Here is an 11,334-nt window from a genome sequence, read left to right as displayed (position 1 = left end):
AAGGCACGACTGAGCAGCATGTTTGGAGTGGCCAAAAGGTTTTTATCATATAGATGTCAGTTCTGAGTTAAGATGTAAGTAGGAATTCAAGCATCTCATTTCGCTTACTCCCGTGTTTAAATACCAGTAAAAACCAACCCAGAAGATGACAGTAACAAAATGCTGGAGGCTAGAAAGCATACCTATGAGAAGTTAATCGAAGATAAAGGGATTGGCAGGGTGGTGTGGTTCGCTATGTAATCCCAGCATTCTGGGAGGCCTAGGCGGGTGGATCCCTCTAGCTCAGGAGTCCAGCCTGAGAGCTAGACCCCGTCTTTACAAAATAGAAAAAAATAGCCAGGTGTTGTGGCCGGCTTCTGTAGTCCCAGCTACTGGGGAGATTGAGGCAGGCGGAAGGCTTGAACCCAGGAGGGCCGGCTCCTGTAGTCCCAGCTTCTCTGGAGGCTGAGGCAGGAGGATCCCTTGAACCAAGAAGTTAGAGGTTGCTGTGAGTTAGGCTAATGTCATGGAACTCTAGACTGGGCAACCGAGTAAAACTGTCTCAAAAATTAAATGAATGAATGAATGAGTGGGATTAACTGAAGGCCGTTTGAGAAGCAGTTAGATAGATCTGTCTCCAGCTGCTGATCTTCTCCCTCCCAGACTGAAGTTGGGAGGTTTACTTCTAGAAAGAGGGTAAATTCTCTAGCGAGGATATGGGTAAAACACCTAAAACAGGAAATAAAAGACTTCGTGCCTACCGAAAACCAGAACCCTGCCTAGGTTGATCAGAATCTGATTAACACAAGAGGCTGATCAAAGCCTCAAGGATTTTCTGGACAAACTCTATAGCGAGTTCAAAGTCAACAGGAAGAGCCATCCACACTGAGTTTCCTCTTTTTACTTTTGATCAAGGACAGCAACCAATACAAGGAAGAGGCCCAAACAACAGAACCAAGAATATGAACACCTCAAAAAACTTCTAGTAATGTCCGCGGAAGGATAACAGAATATGAAGTCACAATGGGATGCAATTAAAGGGACGGGATGGGAAATAAAAAGAGTTCTTGGAAAAAGAAAAGATAACAGAAATGAAAAAAAAATCAGCAGAAGGAAACACTCAGGAATGTACACAAAGACAAAAAGAAAGATAAGAAAATTGGAAAAGTAGTATGGACAAGAAAAGAAAAAATCAAGTAATCTGTAAGGCTGCTTGCAAAGTACAGTAGTGCAAAGGATAAAAGATAATTATCAAGGCTCCAGGATGGAAGGATATGCGTTTTCAGAATGAAAAAGCAAAAAATAGGTCCTAAAATCTGCCAGAGGGGGAAAAAATGTCACAAAGGGTCCGTTATCAGAATGTCACCAGATTTCCCCAAAGCAGCATCTACAGCTAAAAGATAATGAAACAGTTCCTTTGCATTTCTGAAAGGTATGTAATTTCCATTTACTATTCTTACAAATTACCAATAAAGTGGGAAAGTAGAATGAGGATTTTGCAGACATATAAAACCTCAAAATATTTACTTATCAAACATTCCTTCTCAAGCAGCTGCTAGAGAATGTGTTTCTCCAAAGCAAGGAAATAAATAACAAAAGAGGAATAAAGGGAACACGGGCAACAGGAGAGAGAAAATGAATCCTCCTCCCCAGGTATCTTTGATAACTGCTCAGTGTCAGAGAGTATCTAGTAAAGACTGGATCACGTTGGAGAATTTATAATGACTCTTATCGGTAGCCATTTCACTTTGAAGTGAACAGAGAGTCATGGTGAAAGTTCAGAAAACCATTATTTTTGCAAATGATCCAATCTGGATCGGCCAAAGAAGAATTTATTGGCAGGGATGACATCCCTTTATTCAGCTTGCTGCGGCCAGTAAGCAAGCGAGGGAAGTCCATGCAAGTGGAAAGTTCTGAACATTTTTATGTCCAGGGGAACAATAATGGCTAGGTGCCAAACAGGAATTACACAATCATGACATCATTGTGTATAGTTACTGCTATCTAAGAAAACATGGTGTCTTCTGGCGAAACTGTGGACAAGAAAGCCCTGTTGGCTTGGCACCTGTGGCTCAAGCGGCTAAGGCGCCAGCCACACACACCTAAGGTGGCGGGTTTGAATCCCCAGCCCGGCCCGCCAAACAACAATGATGGCTGCAACCAAAAAAAAATGGCCGGGCATTGTGGCAGGTGCCTGTGGTCCCAGCTACTTGGGAGCCTGAGGCAGGAGACTCGCTTGAGCCCAGGAGTTGGAGGTTGCTGTGAGCTGTGATGCCATGGCACTCTACCCAGGGGGATAGCTTAAGGCTCCGTCTCAAAAAAAAAAAAAAGAAAAGAAAGCCCTGTTGTTTACTTTTGACTTGCCCCACAAACATCTTTTTATTGATGAGGTATAGAATAATGGTAGGGTAGAACTGAGACTGACTGATAAACTCAATGAAGCAGCACAGTTGGGCCTCTATAACCACAGGTTCCACATCTGCGATTCAACCAACCTCAGATCAAAAATATTTAAAAATAATAAAAATATGACAATAAAATACTATGCATGAAAAATACAATGCAACAACTATCTACATAGCATTTACATTGGATTAGGTATTGAAAACAATCTAGAGAAGATTTAAAGCATATGGGAGGATGTGTACAAATTATATGCAAATAGTATGCCATGTTATATGAGGGACTTGAGCATTCATGGATTTCAGTATCTTCAGGAATCCTGGAACCAGCCCCTAATGCAGGTACTGAGGAATGGCTGTTCTTGTAAGTGCACCCCAAGGGCCATTTAGACGATAAGGCTAGACTGGCTAAGGGGAAGCCATTTTGCTTCTGGTATGCTTTTGATTTGTTCTGTCTTAAAAGTTTTGCTGCTTGCTTACACAGCTGCTGGGCACAAGATTAGAAAATGACAAAATGACCTTGAGGAAAAATAGACTCAAGAGTCTGGAATAGGCTCAGTGCCTGTGGCTCAAGTGGCAAAGGTGCCAGCCCCATACACCTGAGTTGGCGAGTTCTAATCCAGCCCGGGCCCACCAAACAACAATGAGGGCTGCAACCAAAAAATAGCCGGGTGTTGTAGCAGGCACCTGTAGTCCCAGCTACTTGGGAGGCAGAGGCAGGAAAATTGCTGAACCCAGGAATTGGAGGTTGCTGTGAGCTGTGATGCCACGGCAGTCTACCCAGGGCGACAGCTTGAGGCTCTATCTCAAAAAAAAAAAAAAATCTGAAATAGGCCAACTGCAGCCTGCTGATGACAAGATCCACCAGACAACCTATTATTTGCTGATAACCATGGAGCAAGTCATGATGACTTGCATAAAACTTGCTGCCACCATCCCCTCCGCCCCTTCCTTTATAAGGTGTTCAGTAAGCGGAGAAAAATGAGGCAGTCTTTACGGTGATAGTCTACCATCTCCTTAGGCTTCTAGCCCTTGAATAAACCACTTTTTCTTCACCAGCACTTTGCTCTTGGGTCTTGGGTGCCCAGCAGGTCAACCTGCATTTGGCGACATTCTTGCTATGAATGGTTTCACTGAATCTGGTTGCCTTTATTTCAAGGAAAAGAACTTTCTGATTCCCATAGAATCAGACTGTGTAATCCAGAAGAATACCCCTATCTTCCTGTGCTGGGAGTCCCTGAGATCACCCCCAGGTTCAGTGTTGCCCTAGAAGAATTCACAGGACCCAGTGGTACTCACAGCTAAGATTTATTTCAGTAGAAAGATAGAAAGGAAAATCAGCAAAGGAAACAGTGTACACAGCAAGGTCTGGAGGAAACCAAACACAAGCTTCTAAAAGTATACGCCCTGTGGAATCACCATCATCGCATTGTGACATGTGTGAAGTGTTGTCTACCGTGGAAACTCCTTAGAGACGGAGGAAATGGCTAGAAATCCTCCCAAATTCTCAGGCGCCACCTAATGGCCAACCTGGGAAACAGGTCTTTCTAAGGACAGCAGTCTTAGCCCTGTGACCGTGACTCTTTTCTGCATAGGGCCCAAAGGGGGAATTCCTGTACACGTGTGTATGCACAGAGCATGCATATATGCTCACGTGTGCACACGCTTTCTGGAAGAATGCTCAAGAAACAGTGTTTACCTCTGAAGAGGAAAGTAGGGCCTGGGAGAAAGTGGAATGAAGGAGTTGTTTTTTTTTTTTTACTATTTACTCTTGTTCCTTTTGGGGTCTTTATCATCAGAGCAAGATTTAAAGAACTATAACTCTATGTCAATGATGTACCTTTAACAATTTTTGTTTCCATTTTAGCTTATAAGCAGAACAAAATATTCTGACTTGCCTTGTTTCTTAGAATGAAAAACTCATCCAAAGGCCCATAGTGTTCTCTCTGGAGCTTTTAATTAGAGGAGTTTGACACAACTGTGTTTTCTAAAAATTCTTTAATTATATATGTACTTCCAATTAAATTGCCTTGAAACTTGGGAGTAGCCTAGGTATCAGCAGTTATATAAAAATCACTTTGAAATTAGGAGAATTCCACTGACCTGCTCTCATTGTTTCACTGTTAAAAATCATCTTCCAGTTTCCTGGACTCTAGTCTCTTCCTCCTCTAATCCATCCAACAAATCTATGGTTTCCAAACTTTAGTCTTGATAAGAATCACCTGCAAATCTTAAAATGCAGTCCTAGGCCCTATCCCCAGGGATTCTCATTCCCTGGGTCTTGATGGGAGAATATGAATTTGAAACAAGAGCCCTGGGTGATTGTGAGAAGGGTAGATTGTAGCATGTAAGTTGAGACGCTGCTATAATTAGTGCTTTCAGAATCTTTCTAAAGTCCAGTGTTTTGATAATTTCACTACCTTTTCAAAACTCATTCCCCATTTACTATGGCAATTTTTCTTAATCATTTGGGGAGCTCATGGTCCCTTTTGAGAATCTAAAAAGTTATGAACTCTTTCTTACAAAGAGCATCTATACTCTTAATGCATATTTTGGGGAAAACTTTGGAAGTTTATCTGTGGCCACAAGAGTCCTCGACCTGAGGCATATGGCTGAGAAGTGGTTAATCACGAGTGGCATTCATAGTACTCCTTTACTGCCTCAATTCGCTCATGCCCTATTTTTCCAAAACCGATTAGGTTCTGTTCCTTTCCATTCTTATTCACTACCATCTTGTCACCCTCCACTGTTAACCCCACATGTAAAAGCATCACATTTTACTGAACTGAAAATCAGGATTCCAAAAGAGTCATGACACTGGATAAAAATGACAGAAAACGTGAATGGGCTTGAGTGGAAAAGAGGAAGTTATTCATTTTAAGGAACTAAAAGTTCATGGGCAGATGCTCGGGACCCAGAGATTCTAATAACATTACTGGTTCTCAAAGTCTCGTTCCCCATTGCTTGGTTCTGCTTTTCACTGAATTGGTTCCATTCTCAGGCAGACTTTCGCCTTCCTGGTGGAAAGATGGCCAGCTACCAACAGTCACGGGCTTTCTGGAATCTCTAGGGCCTTCCTAGCGTGAGCAGGCACCAGGGAAAGGGCACAATTGAAAGTCTGAGCACTTTAAAGTTATAACCAAGCCCACAAACTATCCTCTGCCTTATGAATTATACTTTGCAACGACAGAAATATATCCCCAAAGTTCATTTCTTCCTCCAGATTCTCTATTTTAGCATTTTTGCTGGTTACCAAGATAAGAAATTTGGGGCCACTTTCTGACACTTCTTCCTTCATACCCCAAATGTAATCTCACATTTTCCTCTGGGCAGCGTCTCACCTGCCCTCTCTCTCCTGCCCCTTCCCATTCAGTTAACAAATATTTACCGAACACTTGCTGACTCTTAGGGTTATATCATCATCCCAATCCCGACTGTAAGTCTCGATTTACTGGAAGGTTGAGGTCATTACTGGTCTGCCTTTCTCCTCTACTTCTACATCCTATGCCAGAATAATCTCCCCAAACACTGTGCTACACATGTAACCCATTACACACAAAGTAAAATGCACACTCGGCTTCCCCTTCATGGTGGAAAGATGGCTAGCTGCCAGCAGTCACAGGCTGGGCGCAGTGGCTCACTCCTGTAATCCTAGCACTCTGGGAGGCTGAGGTGGGTGGATTGCTTGAGCTCAGAAGTTCGAGACCAGCTTGAGCAAGAGTGAGATCCTGTCTCTACTAACAATAGAAAAAAGAAAAACAAAAACCACTAGCTGGGTGTGGTGGCAGGCACCTGTAGTTCTAGCTACTTGGGAGGCTAAGGCAAGAGGATCACTCGAGCCCAAGAGTTTGAGGTTGCTATGAGCTGTGAGGCCATAGCACTCTACCCAGAGCCACAGAGTCAGACTCTGTCTCAAAGAAAGAAAGAAACAAACAAACAAACAAATAAAATGCATACCCCTGAGTCTGACATTCTAGATTTTCCACAGTCTAGCAACCATGCTTTTAAACAACAACAATAAAGGACATGGAGAAGGTAAACTGATTATGCATTTTAATAAGCAGACAACCATAAAGGTGGTACCTATTCATAATGTGGAGTACCTTGCACGATTTTCCATCATAATGAAGTTCAGAGTCATGGCCAGGGGCTGGCAGTGTGACACCATTGTTCTCATGCTCAGCTAGCACTGGGGGCTCTGTAAGAAGGAAGAAAAAACTGTTCCAGTAGAAAATTTGGATCCTAATATCCTCTCTCATGTCTTTATTGTTTTAAAAAGAAGTATTAAATGTAATTATATACAGAAAAATTATGTTTAACATGACACAGAGGATGCCTCCTCCTCGCTATGGAGGCTGCAGTGGGGTGGCCGTGCCACTGCTGCCGTGCCAGAGCTCCAGATGTCACCAGCAGGCGGCTGCTGCGGCTGCCACTCTCTTGGGTTTTTATACCTTTCCCTTTTTTGAATCCTACATCAATACAATATTCAAGAAAATAAAAGGACTTAAAATCTTTTCACAGAATTTATAGAAATGCCTCAAAACCTGCAAATGTTTCTCTGTATGTCCATGTGTGGGGTGTTTTATTTTTGAAAACTCTGCATCTGTAATCTCTTATTTTGAATGAAGACACACTCTTTGAAAATCACAGGGCTTAACCATATGTAAGATCAAACCTTTGGAAATTTTTTTAAAAAATTTAAGATTTGCCTTTTCTAGGGAATAAAAATGTTCTAATGTTATGCCTTATTATTGTTTCAAACCAGTTTTGAAGTGTCTTATTTCAATATTTGAAAATAACAAGTTATCCAGTCCTATCTCAGCTGCTTTTATTCCCCTTGTTATCCTTCCCAATGAAAGAAAAATACCATTTGTTGTTTTGGCATGAACACCAAATAGCAAAAGCTCTATATAGTCCAGCTTTATTGCCTGGGTGATCCTGGCTAAAGCTTGCTTTCTTCATCAAGGGAAGGTATACTTCTTGAGGGAAGGATTTACTTGTGGAATAAGACTGACCTTATGTTTGTGAGATCATGTGAATTTTAACGGATAGGTGTCTGGTGGAATCTTTAAAGAAAATTCATAATCGTAATACCTTCTGATGAAATAGTTCTCTATATTGTTGTAAGTGGAGAAACAGAATTCAAGATATCCCAGATCAAGTAAGATGGTGAACTGGTGTCCTCTCTTCACTCCAAACTGAACCCCCATTAAATGCCATCTACCAAAACACTGAAGTGGGACACAGCGGAGGACAATTGAAATGATCGCTTGACGGACTCTGAAGTTGGGCAGGCTCATTTTGGAAAGACCAGCTGGGCAAAACAAAGCAGGGAGTCCTACGTGGTGTGATTAGCTCATCTGGCCGGGATTTTATTTAATAAAGTCCAGTCAATCATCCTTGCAGGGTAATACGTACCTGACCATATGGTGATTATTCACAGAATTAAAATGACAGAAAAATGTCCCTTTAAATTATGTATCTAATAAATAAGAATCAACTAACAAAATTCTCTTTAGTATGGATTAAAAATTGACATTTTACATTCTCAATATTTGTGATCTTATTGTATTATTGATAGCAATAGTATAAATGTTTTTATCACCTTATTGTTATTTACGAAGTACTTTCATATACAGGGTGGCCATAAAGTTTGTATGTAACTTTATAGCCTCCTGTATATTATGTCATTAAAAGATGTCCAGCAGCCCTTCTCGGGGGTCATGGTGGGCAGCAAGATGGCGTCTGCCAGCAGGGTGGTCCAGATACTCAAGCCACACGCTCCATTAATACGATTTCCTAATCCTAAACCCAGTGTATCAGAAGCTTTGAGATCAGCAGGACTACTGTCTCACTCTCTGCAATTTCCCAGCATTCGAAGGGAAGTAAATCACCAGATTTGCTGATGTATCAGGGTCTGTCAGACACTGCAGAAATAATAAAAATACTACCTCAGAAATACAGAAGGAAACGTATGTCTCAAGAAGAAATTGAATATATCCAACTTGGAGGTCCAGAGTAATCACTATGGCTGCTGTTTGTCATGGGACAAAAGAATTACCTTTATAATAAATGACTTCCAAAATGAGAAAGGAGGCTCGGCGCCTGTGGCTCAAGTGGCTAAGGCGCCAGCCACATACACCTAAGGTGGCAGGTTCGAATCCAGCCCAGGACCTCCAAACAACAATGATGGCTGCAACCAAAAAACAGCAGGGTATTGTGGCAGGCGCCTGTGGTCCCAGCTACTTGGGATGCTGAGGCAGGAGACTTGCTTGAGCCCAGGAGTTGGAGGTTGCAGTGAGCTGTGATGCCATAGCACTCTACCCAGGGGGACAGCTTGAGGCTCCGTCTCAAAAAAAAAAAAAAAAGAAAAGAAAAAGAAGAAATTGTATATTGAACAACTTTAATATTGTGTAAAAATGATGATATAGAAAATCTAGATGGACACTTGTATCTCCTAATTTATGTATTTTGGTCAGCTTCCATAAGCTTACCTAAATGTTTATATACTTTATACTTATTAAAGTATACATTTGTAAATGTTAGCCTATTAATTTACTCTAGGTTATCAAATATGACCAGTGTCGAACTATTAAAAGCACACTATATCTAGTTGAAAAAAAAATGTCCAGCAAATAATCATAGATTCAGATGATACTATCCAGATGGCATGTTGCAACTACATTTCTGAAGCCTAATCCGTTCTGAACCTAATCAGGTTCACCTAATCCGTGAACCTGGTGTATAATTTCTACCAGCTGCAGTCCCTTGCCTTTGTTTCCACTCTCCTGCCACCACCGCCAACCCCCCCGCCCCGCCCCGCGCTCACAGCTCACTTGGTTCTGTCCCTAGCAGAACCCTCTGTACAGCTGTGGCTGCTGTCTGGCTACTGGAACTGCTGCTCATTTTGTCCCAAACCATTTCTTTGCTGCCCTCTATCTTTCTGTTTTCTTCCCAGAAAGTTTGCTTTTGCTCTTGCTGCCCCCGTGTAGGGCACTGAGACTGTGATGCTTCTGGCAGGGAGTGCTGACACCCACACAAGGGGCCGGGGGACACTGCTGGTGCCGCCCCAGGTCGTGTTTGCTCCTGCGTTGGGAGGCCCACGCAGTGGTTTTAAACGTCCTCCTTCCAGAAGATGTTACAGAAGACGTAGGCATTTTCGAAGAAGAGGATAGAGACTTAGATGGCCTTTTCACTCCAGCTTCATTCTGAACTCCAGTCGTGATGTTTCTCTTTGGAGATGTGGGCCTATGTCGGCTGAGTGTGGTTTTATTTTTAATGCTACAACTATTAGTTGTAATAATGATGACAACTATTAATGAATAGAGGCCAGAGAGCAGAGTGATTAAGAGTTGAGCTCTATAATAATACAGAGCTGGGTTCAAATCTCAGTTCTGCCCTGTTGTAATCATTTGACCATGAGAATGTTACTTAGCTCCTTGAATCTGTTTCCTAGGCTGTGAAATCGAGGTGACTGTAATATCGTCACAGAGAGGTATGAGAATCCTGTAAAGAAAATGCATGTAAAACACTTGGTATTCTTCCTGACACATAGTAATATCAATTTCCATTGCTGTTATTAGTAGAGATTGAAATACTACTTCCTAAACACAGCTAATAGTGTGTTTCATACATCCAAGTTCCACATAAATTTTGTTTTAATAATTGGACGAATAGGCCTAAGCAGGTAGATTGCTTAAGCTCAGAGACCAGCCTGAGCAAGAGCAAGACCCCATCTCTACTAAAAAAAAAAAAAGAAAAGAAAAGAAAACTGAGGCAAGAGGATTGTTTCAGCCCAGAAGTTTGAGGTTGTGAGCTATGGTGCCATGGTTTTCTGTCCAGGGTGACAAAGTAAGACTCTATCTCAAAAATAATGATAACAATAATAATAATTGAATGAATATTAGTAGATAGTACTTCTAAAATCTTATAGAATTTGCATATCCCTTTATTTAAGAACCAAATATTTTCATTATCAGTTCACAAAATTCTGGAAGCTTTATGCCATTAAAAGCTATCAAGATTGCTGGCATTAGTAAAAATTTTCTCCAAAAGACCCTACAATGAAGTAAGTGCAGTCTTCTCTCTGGGGAGAACAATCAAGTTCAAATTGAACATAACACAGTAAATAAATATTTAAAGAGGAGGAAGATAAAATCCATCAATATTTAACAATTCATTTAGTCTTATGTACTATTTGGTGGATTTGTATTATCGTGTTATTAAGCTCTTTAAATTCATTGATAGTTGTTGAAATGGCTGAATTCAGCTGAAGCCTGGAAAAGAGTTGAGGGGATGTGGGGGCCGGAAGAAGCCCACTGGAGGGCTCAGCATCTAGGTAAAGGAAAGGACATTACCGGCCAGGCGCAATGGTTCAGGCCTATAATCCTAGCACCCTAGGAGACCAAGGTCGGTGGATTGCTTGAGGTCTGGAGTTTGAGACCAGCCTGAGCAAGAGCAAGACCCCCCATCTGTACTAAAAAGAAAAAAAAAAAGAAAAACTATTTGGGTGTTGTGACAGGGGCCTGTAGTCCTGCCTACTCAGGGAGGCTGAGATAAGAGGATCACTTAAGCCCAAGAGTTTGAGGTTGCTATGAGCTATGACACCACAGCACTCTACCCAGGGTGACACAGAGAGACTCTGTCTCAAAAGAAAAAAAAAAAGGACATTATTCTCTTGATACAGGACTTGGCCACAGGCAAGAGCACCATTCCCCACCTTTCAGGCAGCTGAACAGCTCAGCCTGGCCCATAAAAAAGGGCTGAGGAGTCTTGAGGCTGCCAGGGGGCCGACTACCACAGCATGAATGCCCAAGTGCCACCCTTCCCACTGTGCAGCCCAACAACACTGCTGCCACCGAGAGGACAGTTTTACCCTGTGGAAAAGACAACAGAACTGGGAATCATGGGAGCAAAAGGTGTGCCAGAGGCAGCGAAAGTCACGAGTATTTTT

The 11,334-nt window shown here is 42.0% G+C and overlaps 1 pseudogene; it reads left to right on the top strand.

Annotated features, from left to right (window-relative positions):
- Window positions 1–8,104: 8,104 nt before the first annotated feature.
- Window positions 8,105–8,403, top strand: LOC100964423 (annotated as a pseudogene).
- The last annotated feature ends 2,931 nt before the right edge of the window (window positions 8,404–11,334 follow it).

The sequence above is a fragment of the Otolemur garnettii genome, unplaced genomic scaffold (genome assembly GCF_000181295.1).
Source record: "Otolemur garnettii isolate 467f Iridium unplaced genomic scaffold, OtoGar3 scaffold00010, whole genome shotgun sequence".
Lineage (NCBI taxonomy): Eukaryota > Metazoa > Chordata > Mammalia > Primates > Galagidae > Otolemur > Otolemur garnettii.
Note: the sequence above shows the minus strand (reverse complement) of the source record. Positions and strands in the feature narration are given on the sequence as shown.